General features: G+C 44.7%; 1 protein-coding gene across 1 annotated transcript in view; it reads left to right on the forward strand.

The window, feature by feature from the left end:
- Nucleotides 1-20,989: 20,989 nt before the first annotated feature.
- The window catches only part of PAFAH1B1 (platelet activating factor acetylhydrolase 1b regulatory subunit 1), a 50,373-nt gene continuing 47,257 nt past the window's right edge, over nucleotides 20,990-24,105 (forward strand). Inside the window, exon 1 of the mRNA XM_075263855.1 lies at nucleotides 20,990-21,397. The gene's annotated coding sequence lies outside the window, so the exon portion shown is untranslated. The remainder of the gene's footprint in view (nucleotides 21,398-24,105) is intronic.

The raw sequence follows: 24,105 nt of genomic DNA on the forward strand, positions 1-24,105 counted from the left end.
TTTTCTCACTAACACGTCGGAATAGCTTCAAGAAAGGCTATTCTTCCCCGGGCCGCTGATCAGTATAAATCCCGGATTTCGTCGGTATACAAATAAGTTCTCTTAAACAGCACTGACAGCGTCCCCAATGCTGCGAGAGAACTCTCCAGCGCTGCCTCCATCTTCTTCTGGAACGTCCTCTTCACACGTAGGCTTCAAACTTCTAGGCCTAGGGAAAAGCTGATTGCGCATGCCCGCCGGCCACAAGAAAATGGCCGCTTACAATAGTGTGTAAGTGGCCATTTTCTTCCATTACACCTATAGGGAAGCCATCAACATTTCCGTAGATATAATTGGCATGCTGCTTTTCCAAAAACGCAACAATTTTGGAAATCATAGCGTTTCTGCTGTGAATATTTTTCTGCAAAGTGGGGATGGGATTTGTTTATGCCACATGGGGCTCCTGCCTAAAGTAGTTTCACTGACAATGGCATTATAGTTTTCTCATGCAAGGGAATGAAAGCACAGGGGGTATTGTGGAATAGGGGAGTTAGAGGCTGCCGTACAGGCGCTCATCCCCAGCACCCACAAGGGTTAGTTGTCCTATGGAGGGCCAGTTTACCCATCTGTATATTTTTGGCATGTTGGAGGAAGGCCATTGAAACATAGGGAGTACATACAAACTCCTTACAGATGTTGGTCCTGGAATTGAACAGAGGACCCACCACCGAGCCACACTGAAAACTCCATTAAATAATCTTTTGTGGCAACAGGAAAAATTTCTACATGTTCATGCTAATATATTAAGAATACTGCAAAAATGCAGGGTTTTGGCCCTGGCACAAACACTAAACAAAAAACTCTATCTCAGGGTGCATTCAGACTACGTAACGCCGGGCGTGTATGAGAGCCGTACACGCCGGCATTACGGCAGACTGCCGAACACTTCCCATTCACTTCAATGGGAGCGCTCGTAAACGCCGCTGTTACGAGCGCTCCCATTGAAGTGAATGGGAAGTGTTCGGCAGTCTGCCGTAATGCCGGCGTGTACGGCTCTCATACACGCCCGGCGTTACGTAGTCTGAATGCACCCTCACAGTACCTGCAAAGCAGAAGGGATTCTGGCTAATCCCCTCCACACATTGTAAGAACTCTGCGGACTTTCTGTGAAAAAATAATGTGGAAAAAAATGCAATAGGTCTCACTATGTGGGGCGTAGCAAATCCCATCACAGTGCTGAAAAATATGCACAGCAGACACGCTGCAATTGCAAAACCGTTGTGGTTTTGGAATTCGCAGCATGTCAATTATACCTACGGAAACTCCGGCAGTTTTCCTACAGGTGTAATGGAGAAAGTACTGTGAGGCCTGAGCCTAAAAGACATTTTGTGTTCTAGATTCACATGAGGCACATCCGTCACAGGAGTCTTCTGGCACTACAGACTGCTGTTTCCAATGATAAATCCATGTTATTTTGAAGAGGCAATTTTCTATAAATGTTTGGCTCTGAAATGGGCGAGTAAGGATCATCAAGAAGACTTTTGGAAATATCCACACATACTAATCGGAAAGACCTGAAAGGATGAGGCAGAATAATGAGCAATACCCTTTAAGCCTCAGAGAGATGGAAGTGCTTTATCCAATTCTGCAGTGGCATACTATCATTCCCAGGCAAGCACTGATATCGATGGTGCTTCATGCTTGTTCTCTGCAGTAGGCAAAGCTGCAGGTTCCTTTATATGCAAACTAGAACAAGCTGAAGTGCCATCCTATACTATGTATGTAGGGAATATTAAAGGGGCTCTATCAGCAAAATTATGCTGTATGAGCCTCACATATGCCTGAACAGCCTTTAAAAAGGCTATTCAGGCACCGCTAATCTTATTTTAACCCCCCATTTTAAAATAATACCCTCAAAACGAATATGCAAATTATACTTACCGTGCACAGTGGGTGGTTGTGCACTGTCCGACGTCAGCTGCTGTCACACCTTCCTCTTTCAGCGACGCCCTCCTGTCCTGGCTCTTCCCCACCTTGATCTTCTGTACTTTCGGCGGGTTTGGTTTAAATCCTGCACATGCGCAGTAGCGCTCCCTTTGGTAAGCTACTGCACACACTCCAGGGCCATTTTTGTAGTAGTTCTAAGTTCCCCTTAAAACTACGCGAGCGTACTGCGCATGCGCAGTATGCTTGCGAACCTCTTCATTCCGGAAGAACAGAAGATCAAGGTGGGGAAGAGCCAGGACAGGAGGACGTCACTGGAAGAAGAAAGAGGAAGGCATGACAGCAAGATGACGTTGGACAGGGCACGACCACCCATCGTGCACGGGTAAGTATCATTTGTATATTTGTTTTTAGGGTATTATTTTAAAATGGGGAAGGGGTAAAATAAGATTATCGGTGGCTGAATAGACTTTTTAAAGGCTACTCAGGCATATGTGGGGCTCATACAGCATAATTTTGCTGATAGAGCCCCTTTAATGACAACATATCAATAAAACAGGGCCTGATATAACAAAAAAAAAACAAAAAAACAAAAACATCTGGTTGCCTTGGCAAATAGAAAAAAACAACCCTTTTGCACCTGTTGCTGAGTGCATGGATGAAGTCACTGACAGCACGAAGCTCCATCTTTCCCTGAACAAGTGAGAACAGCCAAGGAAAACACACACTGACTGCCATTTAATGACATGCAGGAAGTTAAAGGTTTTTCCAGGGTTTTAATATTGTTGACCTATCCATAAGACGGATGCTCCAGTGAAGAGGTAACTCCACACACAGTTGTGGCCAATCGACCTGATATTACTGTCATCAACGTTAGGCTATGTTCACACAGGTTTTTTTGCAGGCAAAAAATGCCTCTCAAATTTCCCATTCAGTTCAATGGCAGATATTTTCCTCTACATGAATTTTCAAAATGTCATAAGCTTCTTCTACCTTTCAAGCTCCATTGAAAAATGGGAGGCAGAAAAAAAAACCTCTAGCTTTTTTAGAGTGGATTTTCCAAAAATGGCTGCAAAAAATACCCCAAAAAACCAAACATTTTTTTTCCTGTTTGCCATTCATTTTAATAGGCTTTGCAAGGTGGAATCTGCTTGGAAAAAGGACATTATGTTTTTTTTCCCTCTAGCTGAAAAATCAGCTAGTAGAAAAAAATTTCCTGATTGAAATTAAAAAAACCCCAAAAAACAAAACAAAACAAAACTGTATGAATTTATTCTTAAAGTTCCTGAAAACCATTTTAGGCCAAGATCCCCCGTACCATAAGGGAGCGTTCACACTACCGTCATTGTCCGAAAGGTGGTGTCTGCTGCTAGTGTCCGTTCAAAATCTTGCACAGACATTAGGAGCGGACACTAGCTGTGTCCGTGACATTTTTCATTCAATTAAATGGCGATCGGGTGCGTTCTTTTGCACTCCGTGCCTGTCCTTAAGTGTCCATTCGTAAAGATGTCCGACTTTTCAAGCGGACAGAAAAATCCGACAAAGTCCTAATGTCCGTGCAAGATTTTGAACGGACACTAGCAGCGGACACCACCTGTCGGACAATGACAGTAGTGTGAACGCCCCCTAAACGGTGCGATTTTTCTGCAGTGGAAACACTGTAGCATTGTACAGTCCATGCAAAGAGAATGGGATCCTGGCCAATCCCATCCATGCTTTGCAGAAAAATATCTGCAACGGGCATGCTGCAGTTTAAAAAACTGTGTTTTTGTAAATCCCAGAATGTCAATTTTACCTATGGAAACGCTGGCGTTATCAGTATAGGTATAATTGAAGCAGAAAGTCTTTAGAGGGAAACTCAGCAGACTGAGTGAAAAGTGTTACATGAAAAACCACAATGCGTTTCTACCGCAGTTTTTCCTGCAGTGCTTTTTGGCTGTGTCTCACTACATGGGGTCTTAGCCTTAGGGGGCGTTCACACTACCGTCGGTGTCCGACATGTAGTGTCCGCTCAAAATCTGTCACGGACACTAGGAGCGGACACTAGCTGTGTCCGCGACACCTGTCATTCACTTGAATGGGCATCGGGTGCGTTCTTTTGCACTCCATGCCCGTCCTTTCCTGTCCGCAAGTGAAGATGTCCGACTTCACAAGCAGACAGAGGAACCCTGCATGCAGGGTTTTTCTGTCCGCTTGTGAAGTCGGACATCTTCACTTGCGGACAGGAAAGGACGGGCACGGAGTGCAAAAGAACGCACCCGATGCTCATTGAGATGAATGGCAGGTGTCACGGACACAGCTAGTGTCCGCTCCTAGTGTCCGTGACAGATTTTGAGCGGACACTAGGAGCGGACACTACATGTTGGACACCGACGGTAGTGTGAACGCCCCCTTAGGCATATCTCCCATTCCTTTTGTAGCCATTCTTGCTTTGGCCCTCCCAAAAATGCAGAAAAATATGCAACCAAAAAAAAAGCTTCATTTCCACAGCATGGGCCTCAGACTTAGCCCCCTTGCAGATGGCTGTACGAATGGGTGTTTCCCAGATAGCAGAATCACCCATTCATTGCTATAGGCACAGTCACACGTGCGGGCAAACAGATGACAACCGTGTATCCGGTGACACCCATGGTAAATTGACATGTGGCCCATAAGACAAGACTGATGCAACCCTGGCTACAAAGAGAACCCTCCTGGCCCTATAATATCTTTCCTGTCTTTTAACTTTTAAAGCTGGCTACTAGACTTGGCCAAGATTTTCAGTTTTATTTTACATCAAAAAGATTGGAAAAAATGGTGAGTACAGGACAGTAGAATATGATGCCACTTTATAGCAGGCTGCTATAAAGCAGCATCATATTCCACTGTCCTGTACATTTTTTCCAATATTTATAATATATAATAAAACTTCAATTTTCTTTTCTTTAACCACAAGTTAGCACTAAAACAATGGCAACTTTAAAAAAAAAAAAAAAAAAAAATCAGCACCTGTATAGTAAATAGCTAGCAGGAAAAGTTCAGCAAATACTTCTACTATTAGAAGATCTCAGGAAATACAAACAGTGTTTCCACCTCTTCAAGAATTTCCTTCCGTCAGCTTAAAAGCCTTTCTGTTAGCTGCACATCGGCTCCTTCAAGACTTCTTCTCAGAGTGGAGAGCACCTTTTACTCCGTATGAAACGTGACCTGATTTATAGAACCCTGTCCTGTAGGAAGAGACCATGCATGAAAGGGTAGCTGACATTTACATATGGTGATATATGTAAATGAAATATTTTAGGCATTCTCCCAGAGATTATAATTTATTAGTAAATGCAGCTGATGAAAGGAATATTGAGGATAGGATGGGGCAAGGGGTTAACTATTACAAATGCCACATAAAGGTAGGGCTAGATGATGACTACTGCTTTGTTCTGATAAACCGCTATAATTGCTGTCCAACACTATGGGCCACAGAGTAGCACAGAGATGTAAAAATAATAGTAATGCGCCATAGAAATCAATAGAGATTGTGCAGTATTTCTACTCAATTCCATGGAGAGATAAAGAATGTTTAAATCAATTCAACATAATATAACACTATATACAATAAGTTAAGGCTACATTTTAGTGTCCAGGTAGCGGAAAAATCACAGAAAGGTCACGAGTAGATCAGAGTTTAAAGGTATCATTTGGCTGTGTTCTAAAGGTTTACAAATGAAATAAAAATTGGCATTTTTATGTGTCTAAGCCATTCGATCATAAACGTTAAGCTAACAATTCTTGGTTTCTCAAGGTTAATTTTTCAGCTTTCCCATATAGACAGGAGCAATGTCAGCAGAGCCATCTCTTTATAATTAGAGGGCAGCTCCAAGGTAATGTAGATGGTGTACATAAGGGTCCATAGAGTAAAGTTGCTCCAGCTTCTCAATCAAGTAAAAATATAGGGAAAATGTATTAATAACATATTTTTGTCCCATTTTAGCTGCATGCACCTTTTTTTTCTAAAGTGTATTTTTATATGCCTAATTCACTAAAAAGGCACAAGTGAGTAATATATTCACCTCAAGGAAATTGTGACTCCACTACTGCCAGATATTTCAGTTCTTGAGTATAAGTTGCCCTATTATCTGTGCCTTTTGAAACTGCATAAAAACATTGGCAGTTGGAATAATTCTGCTTGTTATCACCATGGCTATGGAGCTGTTATGCCAAGTAAAGACTCCAACTCCTCCATTTTTCCACAGATTGATGCCTATTCTGACTCCTTCACAAGTGGCTGACAGCCATGAACAGTTAGAAGAAGTAAAGCTCCTCTAAGTCACTAACAAACAAGAGATTGAATTCCTATGAACGTAAATATGTAACAAACTATCTAATTATACAATATTTATAATTGTATAACATACCCTATATACTCGAGTATAAGTCGACCAAAATATAAGCAGACCCCCCTAATTTTACCACAAAAAACGGGGAAAACTTATTGACTCGAGTATAAGCCGAGGGGGGAAAATGCATGATATTCTGTTTGTGGCCATGTTAATCCTAGCCGGCTTCAGGCCTATATGGTAATATCCCAGACGTCACGTGGTCTAGGATATTAACATATAGGCCCAAAGCCTGTGCTAGCAGTACCATATAGGCCCAAAGCCTGTGGTAGTAGTAATAGCCTGTTACTGCTAGCACAGGCTTTGGGCCTGTATAGCAACAGGCTGCTACTGCTACCATAAGACTTTGGGCCTGTATGATAATGTCCCAAAAGTATGATAAATCTTGTGCACACAGATCTTTAAAAAGGAGCAGAATTAGAGGAAAATTAAAAGAAAATAGGTGCAAAAGGGTGGATAAATGCCCCCCATAATCTTTACTCAATCTTAATTAAAATCAGGATGTGCACTCCATATAAAACATCTTGTACATTTCAGATCAGGTAAGTTCTTTACTCATAGATAACCCATTAGATAAGGGATAGAAGTACTCCATGTTTTCATGAAGATTGCAGTAGGTTATCGAGGCTTTTCAGATGATTACCTCCCATTAGTTGCTGCAGCCACAATTCACACACCCAGCTGCACTAGAGTTACCCAACCAATGCCTTGAAAGCCAAACGTGGCTTCCTACTTGTTGATCTACAGCTGGAAATAATGTTCAGTACTAAAAATGTCAAAATATTACTAGAACTTGGTGTTATGATCAACCAATAGTCTATTATTTAAGTTGCAATCCACTTGACCCAGGCTATACTGTGGTGTGGAGCCTTGGTTTTTACACTTGAACCTTACATGAGCTTATGATGTTCACTGCTAATGTGTTTCACAGTATTTAAGTACTTTTATATTTGTTTTAGGGAAAGGGGGGGATGATTTGAACTTTTAATATTTTTTTTTAACTAAAAAAAAAAAAATCGCATTTTTTTAGACCCCCTAGGGGCCTAGCACCCCAGGGGGTTTCATCACTAATGCAATGCATTACAATGCTAATGCGTTACAAAAAAGACGGCACTTCTATTGAAGGCTACATAGAGTAGAATAGAAGTTAATGAAATAGAACTTAATGAAAGACAGGACTGAGAGACTTCATAAGTCTCCTGGCTATCACAGCAACTGGACGCTGACCCCAAAGCTTGCTCAAGGTTCTGGTGATCATGGGGAAAATGGTGGCGTGGTCAGTTTCGACTGAGGCGCCAGAGGGGTTAATGCCCGCGATCGGTGAGGAAACCGATCGCAGGCTTTAGCGTCTGGTCTCTGTTGTATAAAAGAGCAGAGACTCAGCGGCTATGGTGGCCGCCCGATTAGTACTAGTACGGCGTATGTCAGGAAGAGGTTAAAAGATGTCAACATGAGGAAAAATATTTAGAGACATGTTATAGTTTGAATAATGAAAAGTTCTTAAATTTTACAATACAATTTCAGATGACCATGATCTGGTTTTTATCCACTAGAAGTAAGCAGAATGAATGTGAGCAAGCAGAGAGCTAGAAAATCATAAGGAATTGATACAAAAAGTATATTGCAAAATTGAGGAACAATAATATTTATCTTTCAATATTTATCTAAAACTTGACAACGCCTTTAACATTTTTGGGCATCACTCTCTTGGTTCTCCGCTTATCTCTCAGACCACACTTTCAGGCTCTGTCTCCTCCTCCCCTTCCCCTTACTGTTGGCCTTCCTCAGGGCTCGGTCCTAGGCCCCCTGCTCTTCTCTCTCTACACAGCCCCTATTGAAAAAACCATTTCCATATTTGGCTTCCAGTACCATCTTTATGCTGATGACACCCCATTATATACATCATCCAGTGACATCACCCCTGCACTAATACAGAACACCAGTGAGTGTCTCTCTGCTGTCTCTAATATCATGTCTTCGCTTTATCTGAAACTGAGTCTCTCAAAGACAGAACTATTTCTACCATCTAACAGACCTATCCCTGATATCTCCACTGTAGTCTCCCGCCTTACCATAACTCCTAGGCTGTATGCCCGCTGCCTCGGAATTATGTTTGACTGAGACCTTTCCTTCACCCCCATATTGAATCACTCACATGATCATGTCATCTCCATGTCAAAAACATCTCCAGAATCTGCCCTTTCCTCACCACAGACATAATAAAGACCTTTATTGTCGCTCTGATTCACTCACGCCTTTACTACTATAACTCCTTACTAATTGGTCTTCCCCTTACTAAACTCTCCCCTCTACAATCTATTCTGAATGCAGTGTCCAGACTCATCTATCAGGCTAGATGCTACAGCGATGCCTCTGGTCTGTGCCAGTCACTACATTGGCTGCCTCTTAAATACAGAATCCTACTAATATTATAAATGATGTTTGGATGTTTGTTCCTCAATCACACCCAAACGGCTGAATGGATTGCTTTGAAATTTCACACACATCTACATATTGGCCACGAAGGATACATAGGCTACTTTAAACGTGTCTCACTCACCCCAAATCGCCACCGCGACCCTCAAAAGTTGGCTCCGGCTCCACTGTCGGCCCTGAGGTCAGCACAGGTAGTGACACGCAGCTCCAATTGGTGCATGGCGGAGTGGGGGCGGGATAGGGAGACAGCACAGCGGCCCCATAGGTTAGCGCCGAAATGTGGGCGTGGCCAGCGCGCGAGGACACTTGGCGGCTGCCTGCATGTTCCCAATGCTGCTCACATGCCGGCCAGCCACATATCGCCTAATGCTGGCATTACATACAACAGCACAACCAGGCCTCAAGCCCACAGCCGCCCGTACCCACGTACTGTGTGGCCGGGAACAGACAGCACTCACTCTCATGTCACGGTCACTACACACAGACATCCCCAGCATATGCAAGGTGAGTGCTGGAGGTTCCGTGATCGCCAGTTTCCTTAGTGGTGGTGGTGGGGGGGTTTACAAGAGTTGGTGTGTAGGGGGCTGGGGGGGGAAAGAGGCGCTGGGTAGGAGAAAGAGGGGGGGGTTTGGTGGTTTAGGGGAGCTGCTGGGAGTTAGGGAGGGGGCCTGGAGGGGTTTTTTGGTGGGGGGATTGGGACCAGAGGGCCGAGGGCGAGTAGGAGGGAGGCCGATTGCACAGGTTAAAAGGGGGAGGTGGGCGGGTGACCGGGGTCACGGGTGGTTGGTGGTGGTGGGGGCAGGGGGGGGGGAGATGTGGAAGGTGACTGTAGGCACTGAAGGGGGGAGGGGCGCAGGTGGGAGATAAGGGGAGAGCAGGGGGCGTGGGTGGGTGCTAGGGGGGTAGCTGGGGCAAGAGCAGCAGGGCTGTGGGGTCCCGCCACACGAGGGTGTGGGAGGGGACCGTGGTGGCCACAAGAAAAGGGCCGTGGGGGGGCCAACGGGCTGCGCTGCACATGGTTCGCGCAAGGAAGGGGGGTTCACGGACGAAGTCGCGGGTATAGCTAGTACAATATAAAGTTATCACCCTCATCCACAAGGCTCTCGATAATGCTGCACCGTCCTACATTTCCTCCTTCATCTCTGTCTATTATCCAACTCATGTTCTCTGTTCACTCAATGACCTAAGACTTACATCCTCTATTATCAGACCCTCCCACGCTCGTATACAAGACTTCTCCTGAGTTGCACCACTTCTCTGGAATGCTGTACTCTCGACTATCAGCTTAACTCCCAAATTTCTACAACATCAAGCGAAAAGTAAAGACACATCTTTTCAGACAGGCCCATCACAGTTCCTAACGTAAATCTTTCTGCAGTTAGAATCTCTCAAACAAACTCTCCTCTGTTCACGCTCCGGCATTACCCCACAGCATATGATGTCATATCGGACTGTATAAGCAATGCTACCTCCCATGCCGCCCCTGCCACCTCTTGTGTCTCCCCCTCCACCCCATAGATTGTAAGCTCTTGCCAGCAGGGCCCTCAGTCCCATTGTGTGAACTGATTATTTCTCTGTAATGTATCTTTTATGTCTGTACTTGAACCCTACAAATTATAAAGTGCTACGGAATATGTTGGCGTTATATAAATAAAATGTATCATGTATTACAGATGACCTTGTTTGAAGACAAACTGAGGACATTTCTGAGTCTAATAAAGAGAACAGAGGTATACTCATTCTGCATTTTTTGATTGATCATGTAACATATTAATAAAATCTTTGTTTTTTTTCTCAGAATTGTATCTAACAACAGAGCAATACAAGCAGCACAGTAAGTTACATCATCAAGTAGGGCTGTCAAAGGAATCGCTACCTCCCAAGACCAGATTAGCTTTTATGGATGAGTAACTTCCACAACCTCTCCGATGTACTTCACATACAGAAGCGTCCGGAGAGAGATGGTGGCAACTGCAAGATGAGTAATGAATAATGAAATATGAACACAGTAGATTTGTAGGCTTTTTACTGCACAACCATTTTAGAAGAGTATTTCTGGATTTATTTAGCTTACATCTAGATAGAGGCTCAAAACCTGAATAAAGAAAAGATATGGTGGCTCAAATCTGACCAAGGGCAACAGGAAAAAACATGAAGACTTGTTTATTGTATTTTGCGTTGATCAATGATACACAGGTGGAAATCTTACACCAAGCACCCTCACCGACTAACTTTGGAGCACAGTGTATGGAGCTGGAAGCAGATGGCTCTGTTTACTATGTACTGACTGTGCTATGTTATTGCCTTAATTGAAGTGAATTGGAATGGAGTCAGCTATAGTATAGTGTACAGAGCCATCTACTTCTGACTCCGTACACTGTGCTGAATACTACTGATTGATGGGAGTTGCTTGGTCCCGGACTCCCCACAATCTGATATTGATGACCTATCTTAATCACTTCAGCATTGTGCCATGTCTCTGGTTCATCATTAGACATAGATTTGTTTTTTTTGGTACATGTGGTTTTAAGGGCTGAAACATTTTATTAATTCTGATTAATCAAATAATTTTTGCATTTTTTTTCAACCATGAATTGGTTTTTATTTTTGTTCATTTTGTATGCAATGCAATGTACAGTAAACTTTGTACATCTTCATGTTGTTTCCTATAACAGTAGAAATCAACTGAGACAGTACTTCCCAGGATATGTATGAAGTGGTCCCTTGGCACAAAGAGTACATGGCTGTATACAGATGAACAGAGCTGCCACTGCTGGAAATGGAGGCCTGGGGAGAGGAGAGTCCTGATTTGTTATGTCTATAAGCAATCATAAACAATAAAAAAAATAAGTTGGAACAATTCTTTAAAATACATGGTGTCTTAGTTTTTAAAGGGGTCGTATTACTCAGACAATTTTTTCTAGATACCACGTCGGAATAGCCTTAAGAGAGGCTATTCTTCTCCTACCTTTCATCGTTCTCTCCGCGCCACCGTTCGCCTACAATCCCGGTTCTTGTCAGTATGGAAATGAATTCTCTCGCAGCGCTGGGGGTGGGCCCCAGCGCTCAAACAGCACTGGGAGCGTCCCCAATGCTGCGAGAGAACTCTCTCCAGCGCCGCCTCCATCTTAGTCAGCAGTGTCCTCTTCAGCCTCTTCTTCCGGCGGTGGCTTGTAACTTCTAGGCCTTGGACAGAGCAGACTGTGCATGCCCACAGTCCACGAGAAAAGGCCCGTGGCCTAGAAGTTACAAGCCAATGCCAGAAGAAGAGGCTGAAGAGGATGCTACTGACGAAGATGGAGGCGGCGCTGGAGAGAGTTCTCTCGCAGTATTGGGGACGCCCCCAGTGCTGCGAGAGAACTCATTTGCATACCGACAAGAATCGGGATTGTAGGTGAACGGTGGCGTGGAGAAGACGACGAAAGGTAGGAGAAGAATAGCCTTTCTTAAGGCTATTCCGATGTGGTACCTAGAAAAAAAAAATTGTGATCGAATGATAGGATCCCTTTAAGCTTTCTTTTGATTTGTATTACTCTTATTTTTGTAAAATCACCAGCAGCTTCTCAGACTGCTCTGTCTACACTGTGCTTTTTAGTCCAAAACCCCATTATCTGCTGTCAAATCGTCTGTCCAAGAGCAGAGGGGGTGTCTCAGACTAGCAAAGACCAGTGTGCACAGAGCAGGTTGAGAATCCACTACTGTTATTCAACTTATTTAAAGCTGAAGGGAATCTGTCATCAGAACCCAGCCCCATAAATTGATAGAATAGTCATTTCAATCAAACAGTGGTTTCCCATTGTAAATCTGTAGCTTTGTTGCTGTGATATCTCCATTTTTACCAATATGCAAATGAGCTGTCTGTAGCAATGAAGGTCAATGCAACAGCAATAACCTCATTGCTCCAAAGAGCTAGTTGGTGCATTGACATAAACAGTGATACCTGTATGATTCAGGTGGCTCTAACCAATCTGTGGATCTGGGTTGATAAGTTGGGTTCTGGTGACAGACTCCCTTTAGCAAAAAAAGGTTCTCAGCACCTTTGATTCTGTGTTTCTCTTTTAACACTCATACTGCAGTGCCGGTATGGGGCTACAGAATGGCTCCAAAAGAGGTCAGTCAGGCACACATTAAAGAGAACCTTTCACCCCCTCTGCTAAGTCCAGTTCTTTGCATCATTTAATAGGCGTGCTCCAATAATTCTGGCACAGTTGGAATATTTTCTCTAGCCACCACCATTCCTGAACAATAAGCGCTGATAGTTGTGGTGCGTCTTATACTATATAGGCTCTGTACTGTCCGGTGGGCACTATAAGATAGGAGCAGAGCTCTGACACTATGAACCTTTGATTGAAGCTCAGAATTACACTCCTTGCCTGCTCCTGCCTGACACTGGTGAAAGGTCCTCTTTAAACCAGTACACATCTCCCGTGTTCTCCTACTCATGTTATACCAAAAATACTCAGCAGCCTTGCGTTGATGGCTCAGTATGACAGAATGATGGAAGATCAAACCCTTCACATGCATGTCTTTCAATGTATACAGTGGTGTAACTAGGAATGGCGGGGCCCTGTGGCAAACTTTTGACCCCAGAGTATAATAATTGGAGACCCTGAAGGTAACCGCTTTTTAATGCATATAGGTTTCCGTTTGGGGGGTCCCCAAGCAGACTCCACAAACGGAAACCTGAGCACAGATGTGAACTGGGCCTAAGCATCACATTATAAAATACAATTCTAGTATGTATGATGGTAGACATGTATAGAAGCAAATATGGGAAGAATATGCAAATCTGACTTCCATGATGTAATTAGGATGTCAGTGCCTCAAGTATGCACACCAATAGCGGGCGGACTGAGAATGTGTAAGTTTGTCTTCCATGATGTAATTAGGAAGATAGAGTCTCAGTCAAACAATCCTATAGAGGGCGCTCCCTTTAACATCATGCCGACCTTCTCAGAGGCCTTTGTTTGCAATGATGTTGGGATTATACCAGATACAGTCTTCTCAGCCAAGGACAGCCGTTTCAATGTATTTGCATCTCATCAGCTTGGCGTAGAGAGGACTGTTCTGGCAGAAGCAAATACAGATAGATAGATAGACAGATAGATAGACAGACATTGATATGCTGTATATACTTACACATATACACATCTATTCACACACAGTCATATTCACACCTATCTACACACATACAGGACTCACACAGTATATAAGACACATAATGTAAACACATATACACCTCTATATATTTTACCCAAAAATATACTTACATGTGGCTGAATGGCTGGCTGCCCAGGACATGGAGGAAACTTCTGTGCAGCTGTCTGGCAGTGAAGAGAGCAGCTACATCGACTTCTCCTCTCACACTGCCATGTTGAGGAGGGGGAGAGGCGGCACAGGAAGCTGCTGTGTGCAGGAAACTTTACAACAAACGATCGGCAGCCCCTGCATCTGCAGATGATTTCTCTGCTGCCGATCTTCTCCTTATGGTAGGGAAAGTATGTGGCTCCTGAGGGTGTGGGGATCGTGGGAAATTGCTCAGTTTGTCACCCCCGCCCCAACGCCGGCCCTGCAGCCCAGCCTGTATTGGCCTATTAAGGAAAAAAAAGACACGCAGGGGTAGTGGCTGTCGCCGGGCCCCTAATGTCCCGGGCCCTGTGGCAACCGCTACCCCTGCTAGTTACGCCACCGAATGTATATCATCTCCTTTAGACAGGCTCCATATTGTGGCTGCAAGTTCAGGCTCAACCACAAGTTTAATGACCTGAACTAACAGCATTCCAGGCCTGATCACAGGTCTAATCCATACAACGCTATTACTTCACTTCCTTAGGCTTCATACGAACAATTGCATTGTATGCATTGTCAGTGTGCTAGCCGTGCTATTTACAGCTAGCACACTGATCCATTATATATTGTAATGGTCCTATACAGACGCCTGCATATTATCATGGACGCATGTTTGGGGCTGTGAGTCTGGGGTAAAACTCAGTACCGGTCCTATATCTGTTGGTCTGAACCAAGATAATGGATCTGTGAGGGCAAGGGCAGTACATTTACTTCAACCATGTGCTGTCCAACCAGTGACTTAGCACATGCACCTGGTCATGTAGCCTAAGGGAGCCTTCACACGGAGTTTACGCTCACTCATTCTGAACGTAAAACTCGTTCAGAGCGGCGTAAAAACCAGATCCCATTGACTTCAATGGGTGCCACCATACGCGTGTATCACATTGAAAGCAATAGGTAAAAACAAGCCTCCAATTGATTTCAATGGGTAGCGCACGTATGCCAGCACTCATTGAAGTCAATGGGATTTTTTTTTTTTTTTACGCTGTTCACTCTGAACGAGTTCACGTTCAGAATGAGTGAGCGTAAAGGCTGCACAGTGAAAACAAAGCCTGTAACAAAGTTGGCACAAATACAGTTTTTTTCCAATTCCACCCCATTCTGAATTTTGATTCCAGCTTCCCAAGACAACACATGGCATATTAAATGGTACCATTACAAATATATGATTTGTCCTACAAACATTAAGCCCTCATATGGATCTGTGAACAGAAAAATATCAAAATTATGGGATTCGGAAGTCAAACACAAAAATCAAAAAGCCTGCATTGGAAACGGTTTAAAGAGGACCTTTCAGCACCTCCACCAAATCAGCGTAGTTGGAATTTTCTCTTTATCTCCCACAGTTCCCAAGCAACAAGTGCAGTTAGTTATAGTGCTCAAAGTGCTATCCAGACTGTGTAATGTCAGGGTAATATTAATCTGGATTCCGAATACGGCACTCAGAGAAATCTATGGGCCTCCAATTTTTGACACTGACCCACGGAGATTTTTTTCCCAATTGATTCTATAAACATGCATGAGAAAAAAAAAAAAAAAAAAAAAGTGTGACAAGCTTGAACTCATGCTATATTATGCAGGTATTCTCCCCTACAAGCAATGCCTAAAGGCTTGTCTATGATCACACTTTAACACTTTACTATAAACACCTTTTTTTAAAAAAAACATTTGATTAATTTTCAGATGTAGCAGAATTAACCTGAACTTCTGCAACTGAACAAACCGCATGGTACGATTTTTTTTCTTCTTTAATCACAGAAACTAAAAAAACCCAAAAACAATGAAACGTCACTGAGAAAATATGACTTTTTCATTGTTTTCTGTTGTCTTCTGTGATAAGAGATCACACGACTGAATTTAACCAACTGCTGAAGTTTGGGTTAAGGGTATGTTCATACTGCAGAAAGTGGTTTCTGCCGTGTGAACTTCCATGCGGCTAACCGCGACAGGATGCAGTGCATTGGAATTCCGCCATGGCATCCCGATCCTGATTAGGCCCAAATGAATGGGCCTAAACAGGACCATATCGCAAGCCGCGAACGCTGCGTCTGACTCATCCGCAGAACCCGCTGCAAGATAGGGCATCTCGCATCTTTTTTCCCACTACTAGCTAGCAGAAAAAAAAGCAAGTGCCTCCCATTGAAGTCAATGGGAGCATTTTTGCAGGTGGATTCCAAGTCAAAATCCATCAGCAAGAAAACTGTGTGAACATACCCTAACTCTGCTACATCTGTAAGTAATAGCATGTGTTTAAAATCCCCCTCCCACATGATAATAGTACAGCCATGGCCAGTATGCTCCCTCCTCCTCATCCATTGTATATGGTTTATTTCTCCAATATGAAAAAGACAGGAATAATGTTTAGGGAGAGGATACAGGGAAACAATAATATTAACATTAAAGTGGGCCTGTCATCACCTCCAAGTCTTTGCATCTTTCAATAGATGCTGCTTCTCAGATTCCGGCACACTCAGAACTTTTCCTCTAGCCCCCACCATTCCTGAGCAATCAATACAGCTAGTTTCCCCACCCAATAAGTTAATTAGGCTCTCTACAGTCAGGCGGGCGGAACTGACAGACAGGGACCACCCACCTGATAATAGAAAGCATAATTGTGCTGAAAGTAACAGAAATTATTCCTTGGGAATGGTAAGGACTAGAAAAAAAATTCTGAGTGCGCCAGAATCAGCATCTCTTGGATTATGCAATGAGTTGGGGTTTGTGGTAAGATGTCCTCTGTAAGCACAAAGCCATGGTTGGCCTTCAGAATAACAGAAAGGTTTAGGATTTTTCACCACCTGTTCCAAGACCATTAACTTTCATCAACGTAGCTATATGTGATTTAGTTTTTTTTCGGAAGATGTTACAGTTTCTTCATATGCCATTTTGCAATACAGATAAGTCAATATTTAATTTTTAGATGGACAAACAAAAGAAAACAATTTCGCCAAGGTATTTCCTTATTTATTTATTTTGCATTGCTCCTTTTTAACCTACTATACATACAGTATATTGTAAATACAGGACCTTCAGAGAAGGTAAGTTGTTAGGTCAAATCAGCCAGACGCAAGGGTGGTTAGCTCACACTTGTAGATTTATTGGAAGCACTTTACACAGTCCATTAGTATATAAAAAAATAGCTTTCTCCAGTACAAGGATAAATCAAAATAACATAAGCAGTCCTTACTTCAGGATACAAGAAAGTAAATCCTCAGGGTTTGCTCACTAACACACCAGGTGATTTTTAGGGCTTTCTCCTCCAGACACTCACAGGGCAGTGTGTACACCAGGTTTCTCCTACAAGAGACAACCACAACCCCCTTCCCTTGGGCAGCCTTAGCTCTTTTACAGCTGATCTCTTGGGTCACCAGCAAACCAGGACTGGAGTATAGGCCTGGGTCTACAACCACTCCTAAATCCTGGAGCCATACTCCAGCCAGTCACCATGTGGATACCAGCCACCTCAGTGGAAGGTACCTGCCATCTACCACTTTTCTATCTGCCTGTTTACAATATATTCTTAGTAAGTTTTAATGGTTATGAAAATAGAGACCATTCTGAAGAGATCTTAAAGCTGTGATGGCGAACTTAAGGCATGGGTGCCAGAGGTGGCACTCAGAGCCCTCTCTTTGGGCACCCATCCGTGGAACAGATTATACTTTGTGGGAGCTTCTGTGGAGCAATTTGTACTGTGTGGGGACCACTGTGCAGTAGATTATATTGTGTGGGGGCCACTGTGGAGCTGATTGTACTGTGTGGGGGTCACTATGCAGCAGATTATACAGTGTGGGGGCCACTGTGGAGCAGATTATACAGTGTGGGGGCCACTGTGGAGCTGATTATACTGTGTTGGGGCCACTGTGGAGCTGATTGTACTGTGTGGGGGTCACTATGCAGCAGATTATACAGTGTGGGGGCCACTGTGGAGCAGATTATACTGTGTTGGGGCCACTGTGGAGCAGATTGTACTGTATGTGGATCACTTTGAAGCAGATTGGACTGTGTGGGGGTCACAGTGGAGCAGAAAGCTCTATAAAGCCCCATTCGTATGACCATATTTTGCAGGTCTGTAATTGTGTGCAATTGTGAATCCGCACATTATTAAGGTTAAATTGCTGTGTTGGCACTTTGTGATAAATTTGTGGGTTTCGGGTTGCAGTTTGGGCACTCGGGCTCTAAAAGGTTCACCATCACTGTCCTAGAATATAATAGCATTTTCGTTTTGGATGTGTTCAGTTTGAATTAAACTGGTGGGCGAACCTTGCAAGACGAATCTTGAGAAGTTCGCCTGAAATATACTCATATAACGGGGTGTTGCTTTAAAAGGAGCATGACCTAAATAATCACCATTAATCATAATCTGGATAAAATGCCCAATTAATTGCGATTTAGGTCATAATTGCCCAGCCCTACCTTATGGACAACCTGTGTACAATGAGACTTTCATCCTGAATACATGATATACATAAAGCTGCTGGAGCAGCAGAGGGTTAAAAGGTGAGCATGATGCAAAACACAAAGCTAGGCCGGGCCTTCATGTGGCGTAAACGCTGCAATTTGCCAACAGCGGAAACATCGCATTTTACAGTCAGGGCAAAGTGGATGGGATCTAGCGTATCCCAAACTGTGCCAGTTTTGGAAATCGCAGCATGTCAGTTATACCTACAGAAACACCGGCGGATTCCCCATAGGTATGATTGAATCAGAAAGTCCGCAGAGGTAACCTCTGTGAACTTTCTGTCTAAAGTGGTCCGGAAAGAACTGCGATGCGTTGCCGCCGCGATTTTTCCCACAGTGCTTTTTTGCTGTAGGACGCAACGTGGGGCCTTCATGAGAACACTCCACTTGAGGACTATTACAAAATCAACAGATGTACATCCTATTCATCCTACTATGTTTCCGTGTCTGATCTGTGCGTCAACTAATTTTTTGCATTCACTTTATTTGTTAGCATCGCCTAGCATTGAAGTTGTGAAAAACCGATGAAACACGGAAAGTGTTTGTGTGTAGCTCTTTCTTTTTTGTGGACCCCTAAACTTTAAAGGCTGATATGAGCAGAGAAAAGAGAGAGAAAATAGTTCATATAACATTTTTTTTTTCATGGACAGCACTGGGACAGAAAAATTGTTCAAGTGAAAGAGCCCTTAGTCAGCACTTCCTAACAAAGTAAAAGAGGACCTTTCACCATATCTGGGCACAGGCAGTGTTATATACTGCCAGAAAGCTGACAGTGCGCTGAATTCAGCGCACTGTCGGCTTTCCCGATCTGTGCCCGGTGTAAAGCGCTATCGGTCCCGATGCGCTTTACAGTCAGAAGGGCGTTTCTGACCATTAGCCAGAGACGTCCTTCTGCCTCGCGGCGCCAATCGCGCTGTGCTGTGGAGCGGGGAGGAACGCCCCCTCCCTCCCTGATAATGCTGGTCTATGGACAAGCTGTGTGAGCAGAGGGAGGGGGCGTTCCTCCCCGCTCCACAGCACAGCGCGATTGGCGCCGCGAGGCAGAAGGACGTCTCTGGCTAATGGTCAGAAACGCCCTTCTGACCATAGAAGAGCTACGGTACCGGGCCGTAAGCTCTTCACACCGGGCACAGATCGGGAAAGCCGACAGTGAGCTGAATTCAGCGCACTGTCAGCTTTCTGGCAGTATATAACACTGCCTGTGCCCGGATATGGTGAAAGGTCCTCTTTAAATGACTGAGCAGGTGCATTTCTACTTTGGGAATGCAAAAAACAAACACAGGCTCCACGACGGTGTGCTTTGTCACTATGCCAGCTATGTTTGTCATTGTTCATTTCTATGGCCGCGTATATATTTTATCATGGGTCTGTGTATGCGGCATGAGCCCAGGTTAAATTCAGGACAAGTCCTATACCTGTTCATTCTGCAGCATGGGCTCACTAAGAACAGTGAATGAGGTCATGAAGGCATGGGTGACACACAGATGGCACCCAAATGCAGTCCGTTTCATTTATTCACAGCCCGGCTACGCCATAGTCTGAGGCCACATGCTGAATAGCTGCATTTTTTTCCAGTAGCGGCTACAAAAAGAATGGGAAATATAAAGAGAGCTCTTATACTTCTCTCTGCGACTTCATCCACTCCTGGTTTTGGCTCTAAGGCTGCTGTCTGCCCCGGGATTTACGTCCTAAACCCTGTGGACAGTGGACGGCTTGCTGGCGGTCAGCTTTAAAACCCATTCATTTGAAATTTTTTTGCACGGATACAAAGTCGTACATGCAGGGCGTTTCCAGGCGGAGAGGCCGCATATGGACCTCGGCGGTCATCTTTAAAACCCATTCATTAGAACAAGTGTGAATGCCGCTTAAAAAAACACATCAAAATCTGAAGCGTATCCACAATGTGTGCTTATTGTATCTTCACACTGCTTTATTTCTGCTTGCAGTGATTTTGGTGCTCTCTATACTTCAGGATTAGTGCTATAAATGATTGCTAGCATTCTCCTGCTTGGGGGCCTTGAATTCCCACATCACAGGACAATATGCTGCAAGTCCTTTCTGACTGAACCCCAAGATTCCACTTGAGACTTCTGCTCTGTCTTGCAGAAGAAACATAAACATGCAAATGTGAACTACGTTTTAATATTTTTCGCTGCATTACTAATGTCCAGTCACCTATAGCAGTTATGCGGCCAATAATAACATGTAGGTAAATGTTCTCCCCTCACAACCCTGTCACGTGACCTCAGGCCGCCTGTCCTCCACATCAACAACTAGACAGATTACCTAAACCTTGTTTTGAAGGCAGTCGCAAGCGCGCATGCGCCTTTCTCCGTCTCTGCGTCACTGCCTATTGTCATCCCTCCCTCCTCAGGCTCTCTCCCGCCGTCCACGCCTAGACGGCAGCAGCACCCGACGCGCCTGCGCGGCCCGCTAGCTCCACCTTCTCGCCCCCCCTTGCCTTGGAGCCGGCCGGTCGCTCCCTCCTCCCCTACAGCGGTTGATATGACGTCACCGCGCTGCTGAGCTCCGTTTCGTTGACAGCGCGGCGGCTGCCCTAAGTGCCCGGCGGAAGGGACAGTCAGAAGAGGGAGGCGCAAGATACCGACTCGGGTTCTCGGTGCTGCTGGGTTTGTCGCTTGAGGGAAATAAAGAGCTAAATATCATCGGGGTCTTGTTTGGCGCCTCACCGTCCCCGTGCCCAGCCCATTAATCGCCGGTTTTTACCCATTTGTGGTTGTGTACAAGCGAGGCCGCGGCTCCCCCGCCCTTCTAAAGACCTTCCTGAGGAGGAGTCCCTGGCCCGGGAGAGGCCGCCGGTTGTTGCCGCCGCCGCACTGTGTGCTCGGATGACTTCCCCGGTAAGTAGTCAGTGTCGAGTGTATTGTGACCGTGAAGGACAGCTGTGGTGGTGGCGGCGGGCCCGGCCTGCTCCTGACGATGTGGCCGCCGCCGCCTCCTCCCTCCTTCATCTTCTTCTCTCCTCTCTCTCTTCCTCTCAAAATGGCGGACAGCCGTTACTGCTTACACACCGCAGGGGGCTGCTGGGAAGGAGGCTGGGGGGCTCGCCGCCTCTCTACAGGGAAGATGCTGGGGCGAGGCTGTGCCTGGGCTCGGGGAAGCCATGTCATCCAGCCACATCTGCAATGGCGAGAGGGCACATCCCTGATTGTGATGCCAGGCTGCCCATAGTGACAGGATTGTCATTGACAGGACATTGCTGATTGTTACATGGCACCAGGCTCTGCGATCTGACCCTATGGGCAGGGGGCACTTGCATGTCCAAATATTGTGCCCAACATATGTTACCCCCTGCAGCATCCATCCTAATAAATACAATGTATCAGGGTTAGATTTTGTTTTTATTTATTTGCAGCATGGTCTCATCCAGTGACATTAATAGGAGCATTCTCTGTACAGCACTGCTGAATACGTGGGTGCCATAGGTGGTGAATGAGTTATTGAGGGATCTGCTGTGACATTACCTCTATTATCTGCTTACTGATGTGTTACATAGATGGGTTAGGATGCAGGCCTTGTGTTTTAGACGACCTCTGGCCCATCAGAATATTGCAGGATGGGGCTGATCTAGCGACATGTCATCATCTAATAGACCTGCATTTGGAGATGACTGCTAGGTATTGCCACCCTTCTATATACCGTGGATTGGGGTCTGCAGTGCTGTCATCCTGCCTGCAATCTGGTAGGGCTGCTTGCGGTAATCCACACTGTTGCTTGCTTTGGAGATGTCAGAGGCGGGGAGTGGGAGATGGCTGAATCATGGCTAGGTGTGTGTGGCTGTGCACACCCTTGTTTTATATCTTCTGCTCACTGGGATGATGCTATGCATCTAGCCAAGGATTGACCAACTTCACTACTGGGGGGTGGGCGATGACCCCTTTTTTGTGAATGCATTGTATAAACACATCTCTTGTGCTGCAGGTGAAGAATAGAAGGGAAGCGGCTTGTTTGTGGGATGCTGTGCACAGACAGGGTGGAGTAAGGAGGCTGAAGCTTGGAGATGGCTGGCTTGATCTAGTGTACCCGTGTACAGTACATGTATGTAGATGTCAAATTGACTACCCCTACAGAAAGACATGCACATGACATGTTATGTTGCGTCCCAAATGCACACTTGTTGAATTCTGCTATTTGCTGTACCATTGGATCTTGCCATGCCAGGGCACGTAGCCTTGTGAGGCACCTGTACATAGAAGTGAACTTTGATGTTAGTTTCATTGCTCGGTTTTGCTGGCTGATGTTTAGATAGACTTCCCGGGTGTCCCATGGACTTTATGGCAATGCTTTCTCTTGCGGTGTGACGTGCCCTCTTTTGTGAGTTGTCCGTACAAAGGTGGCATTCTGCTGAGGTTGTCTCTCTTCTGTGTCACTGCCTGTTGTATTGTGCTGTGCCATGTCTGCTAGTTGTGGTTACGACTCATTTGCCTGTATACGTTCCAGGGCACTGCAGCACCATGTGACAATGACATGCCATTGTTGCAGATTCGTTTTAAGAATTCCCTTGACGTTTCCTTCCCTTTGTTTTACCCGGTGTTCTACCATGTCGTAGATGGAGTGCAGCATTTTGCGGGTGTAACATCTGGCTGGTGCCCGCTTGCCTGTTTAGAAGCCCTCATTCTTTGTCTTATGGCTTGCCACTCCTACAATGCAGTGCTTGTCGAAAGCTTGAAACTTCTCTATTGCATCATTCTGGAGCTGGATGGATGGGTAGCACTGGCAGCACATTATCATTTCTGGCGTTTTTAAGTTTCCTTGGTTATTCCTCCATGTTGCTATTTGATATTAGACAGTGATTTTCTTTTTTTCCCAGACACAAAGGAAGTTTGACACCTGCTTGAAGCATGTGTTGTGTGATGTTATGCCTGAGAGTTGGCTTTGTTTAGCCAGTCTTCTACTACCGAGCCAGCGGGTATATAGTAATCTAATATAGGACGCCTCTATAAAGTGGGAAATGCACCTTTACCTATTTACAGTATTTTATGATTTTAGAATATAATATTTCTTCATTCATTTAGCAGTTTATTATTGCTGTGATCTTGAATCTTGTCAATGACTTTACCGAGTCTTTTGGGTGACTTTGCCTAGTATTTTGGGTTACCTGTATATGTACGAGCACCTTGCTGTCCTATTACATTTGTATGGTGTACTCAAAAGTTTTTTTTTTTTTTTTCTGATATACACCTTGACAGTACAGAGGTCTTAAGGGGTTTGGTTGACTTAGGCCCAGTTCACATCTGCATTCGGGCCATTCTGTTCCCCTATCCACCACACGGACCCCATTCTATTCTATAAGATATCCTATAGGTAGGCACTTTTTTATATGGATGGGTTGCCATTCAGGTGATCCTAAGTGGACTCCCCATGCGCAGATGTGAACCAGGCCTTATTGTAAACAAAGCTCTGATATAAATTACATTTTTCCGCTTGCTAGATCATTGTTGTCTTCAGTCTTGGATGGGTCTTGCTATTCCAGAGGAGATGCACTGTCTGTAACTGATTTGTAGTATTTGAGGCCATGCAATCTACCTTCAAGTCTTTCAGCGTAGCC

The sequence above is a fragment of the Leptodactylus fuscus genome, chromosome 2 (assembly GCF_031893055.1).
Source record: "Leptodactylus fuscus isolate aLepFus1 chromosome 2, aLepFus1.hap2, whole genome shotgun sequence".
Lineage (NCBI taxonomy): Eukaryota > Metazoa > Chordata > Amphibia > Anura > Leptodactylidae > Leptodactylus > Leptodactylus fuscus.